This window comes from Morone saxatilis, unplaced genomic scaffold (genome assembly GCF_004916995.1).
Source record: "Morone saxatilis isolate NCDOM2014 unplaced genomic scaffold, NCSU_SB_2.0 Contig8, whole genome shotgun sequence".
NCBI lineage: Eukaryota > Metazoa > Chordata > Actinopteri > Moronidae > Morone > Morone saxatilis.
This window is the reverse complement of record NW_023340257.1, coordinates 26,732,406-26,736,343: the sequence shown is the minus strand read 5'-3', so window position 1 is coordinate 26,736,343 and position 3,938 is coordinate 26,732,406. Positions and strand designations below refer to the sequence as shown.

At 37.8% G+C, this 3,938-nt stretch overlaps 1 long non-coding RNA gene across 1 annotated transcript in view; it reads right to left on the bottom strand.

Moving 5' to 3' along the window:
- Positions 1-78: 78 nt before the first annotated feature.
- The window catches only part of LOC118341478, a 5,053-nt gene continuing 1,193 nt past the window's right edge, over positions 79-3,938 (bottom strand). Inside the window, exons 3-5 of the long non-coding RNA XR_004797432.1 lie at positions 3,721-3,773; positions 3,594-3,624; positions 79-978 (exon numbers count right to left, since the gene is read on the bottom strand). This is a non-coding gene — a long non-coding RNA (uncharacterized LOC118341478). The remainder of the gene's footprint in view (positions 979-3,593; positions 3,625-3,720; positions 3,774-3,938) is intronic.

The following is a 3,938-nucleotide window of genomic DNA, read 5'->3' as shown; positions in this document are numbered from 1 at the left end:
AAGGATTTATTTCCACCAAACGAGAGTTGGTGATTGTTGTAAAGACTAACAGAGACGGTTTTAGTGAGTTTCATTTTGTTTCTGTCCACTTTGAATGAAGTTACGATGATCTGAGAGTCAAAATTGCCAATTTTTTCTATGGAGTCTGGTGGAGAGTGATGTTTTATTCTTCAGTGGTGATTGGGAATGTCTAAAAAATGATCTAAATTTTAACAGATTTTAATTAGCCAGATGCAGCAACGGCCCTTTATGTCGTAAATAAGAAGTAAAACAACAAAATAAAGTCATTTTCCATCAATCAAAACATCCAAATCCCAACGTGAACACTTTTAATGGTTCAGATTGTAAGAAAATAATCCAGAAATTCATTCACATCCATGTCACAACTTTGGTTTCTTACAGGTTGAAAGGATCCGGATGAGACCTACAGGTAGCGTTAATCCACCAACGTAAAGACACAAAACCCCAACAGAACAACGGTGACGGCGGGGGGGCTCTTATCGAGGCAACAGTGAAAAAACCCGAAAAACAGACAAAAACCCGAAAATCACATTTCCGCATGTAAACGGTGAAAAGACAAAAAAACAAGCCGCTTCGTTAACATCAAATCTGTCAAAATATACTGTATATATATAGAAATATAAATACAAACAGGCAATAAAAATAAAAAATAAAAAATAAAAAGGATCTGTGTGCCGCTGTGATCGATATTACTCCCAGTGTATGTACAATCAAAGGCTTACAAAGCTCATAAATTCAGGGATTGAATCACATACCGACACTCGTTCCCCTCTTCCCTTCATCCATCCATCAGTTCGTCTCCCCCCCTTCCTCTCATCAGCCATCCTTTCTCTCTCACAGCCACCTTTCACGCCATTATTAAATCTGTATTATTTATCAATCACGCTCCTCCGGCTCCACGTTCTTCCTTCTGCTTCACTCCATCTTGGACATCTCGAACTTGGTCGTCAAGGTTTCCTGCAACAGAAAACGCATCATAAGCTTTTTTAAATTTGTTTCTGTCCACTTTGAATGAAGTCACGTTTTTAAATTAGTGTTTTTTTCGGGAGCCGTTTGTCCCACAACGATTAGCTAACGTTAAATGGCAGCCATAGCGACCCGTTTTTATCCAACTCTGTGAATTAAAGAGTTATTTTGACCAAACCAGAGTTGGTGAGTGTTGAAACAGTAGGAAGACGTTTTTATGTAAAATGTGTGTTTTCTGTATCTCTTCTGGCTGTAAACTCAAACTGGAGCGTGGATGCTCTTCTCGTGATTGCCGTCCTCTCCCTCCATCTTTAATCACAGTCCTCCCCTCCTCCCCCATCCCCTCCGTCGTCTCGGCGAGGAGGTCGACGTTGTTAAGACGATTCCTTTTGTTGCAGACGTGACGGACGGAAAACCTCAAACGGAGGACGAGATCGCGGTCGACATGAAGAAGCCAATTTGTCTAACAAGTTGCCGGTCTGCAGGAAACAAAGCCGAGCCTCGTGGTTTCAGAAAGGATTCACCGTTTCAGGCAGATTGATGGAGAGATGTACAACGTGACAGAACTAAAAGACTGATAACCCCTTAAAGAAAGAGTAAATTCTAAGTACAGTCCTTTATTATAACAGATCCTGGTTCCACTCCACAGTATTTATTTATTGCAACCACAGGCGCTTCTTCCAGAGAATATTAACTTCATTTTATCCTCTCGCCCAAAAAAATATCAGTGATAAATCGGTGGCGTTGCCTCGTACTCTGAGTTCTAATTAAAGCCTCATATGCATGTTTTAAACCTAACATTTCAGAAAACTACTTGTCTTAATGTGAGTAATCAGCTGGGGAAGTTTCATGCTGATATATAATAGTTAAAATTTTTACCCTATTCACCTGTAGTGTTTACAATACGTGTCTTTAAAGGTGCAAAATGAGGCTTTTCTGGCACTCTGAAGCAGAAATCTCCACTTCAGCGGATCTTAAATACATCAAACCTTCCAGTTTTATTCCTCTCTGTAGTCTGAAGGTTTGTGCAGAGCGGGTTGCTCATGCTTCATTCACAGCCTGATTTATATCACGTTACTCCTAAAAACATGGCGAAAATTCATCTTTTCTGTTGTGAAAATGTATGGAAACATCATTTTTTCCATTAAATTAAGCCTCATTTACATATTTAAACATATTAGAAAACTTGATGAACACAAATAATAATTCTCTTTCTGTTAGTTATATTTTTTAGCCTCTTTACCTGCTAATGAGATTTATGGCGACAGCAGAGAGACACACCGAGCGCAGCGAGCGGGACGTGATGCATCCCTTTAATTCCCTCCTTTAATCGTGATGAATTACATAATTCATCATTACGGGGGGATAATGTGCAGGTTAGGGGCAGATTTCTTCCTAATTTACCTCCCGAATAACAAGAGGGCATTACATAATCTGCCAGTAGGAGCGAGGAGGAGGCAGTCGAGGCAATTATTTCCCCTTAATTTGCTCGTCTAATAAGGCGGATTCATTACAGCGTCGGTGTGACAACCTTCAGTTACGACCAGTTCACCTCCTTCCTCCCTTTCTCCCTCCCTCCCTCCTTTACTCCCCACAGAGAGACTATAAGAGGACGTTCCAGTGTGCTTAATATTTTCTATGGATTTTAATACATCAGAGTTTATACTGAAGCTTACGTAAGAAATTGATTTTACATAAGAGGCACTTTGTTGATTGCCGGGTCCCTTAAAGAGCTTCGGCCCCTCGGAGATCAAAGAGTAAATAATCTGGAAAATGGTTCGAAAAAAGGCTCCAAATAAACATCCGACGGGAGATAAACGAAAGAACAAACACAGAGTGAACATAAAACAGATCCTGACCCACTTTTAGGGTTCAAATCTGATCAATAATCAATATTTGTCTTTAGATTTTTGTGTATTTTTGGGCTGAAGATGATCAATAATGGCGGCTGTGTCACTAACACACACACACACACACACACACACACATCACTGTCACATTGTTCCGCTCGCCATGACAACGGAGAAGAGGATAAACAACAGGGTGATGTAACCGTGGCAACAGCTGCTCTTGGCAGATTGTCTGCCGCCCTCTGCAGGCCACAGCCGGAACTACAGGTGTGAGTGTTTTATTATATTATATTAAATTAATATTAATAACCTCATATATAATTTATAGAAATAATAATGAGATAATATTATCTAAAAAATATAAAGAAATATAAATCTGATAATATATACAAATATTTAGAAATAATAATAATCTAATAATATATAATAATATATAGAAACAATACAAATCTAATAATATATAATAATATACATACTGAATATAAATCATAATACTTTGTGAGATTTTTTAATAGTAAAATGTGTTTTTATGTTTATTAAATACTAAATATTTGACCATTTTCTTTTCCTCTACATTGAAATGTTTTATTCTGGTTTGTATTTTTGCAGATGTTTTTCCTTTAGATTAAAGAAGATTAATATCTCTTATATTTATCCATTCTGATTTATTGCTCAGATCTTTCTGATGTTTTAACGTTCACATAAAGAATTCATGTGATTTGTTTAGTGATGAAGTGAGAAAAGCAGATAACTGACCTCATCAGAGTCCAGCAGGGGCGGCAGGGCGCTGTGTGTGAGAAAAGAAGACTTTCAGCATCAAACCTGAATAATATTCATTATTTATCATTTCTGATACGTATCAAACTCTTTGATGATGACTTACACGTCTGCCATCGATGAAGGGATGTTCTCTTCTACCCATTTCAGATCTTCATCCTGGAAAACAACAAAGTGATGTTCATTGACATTAAATCACAGAAATATCTGTTTATTTTAGGCTCAATCTGCTGATGTAAGCAGGATTAAAGGGTGAATAATTGACTTCTCAGTTGATTTCTGAGTTCAGTAAACAGTTTCCTGATGAGTTTCTGGTCTCAGTCT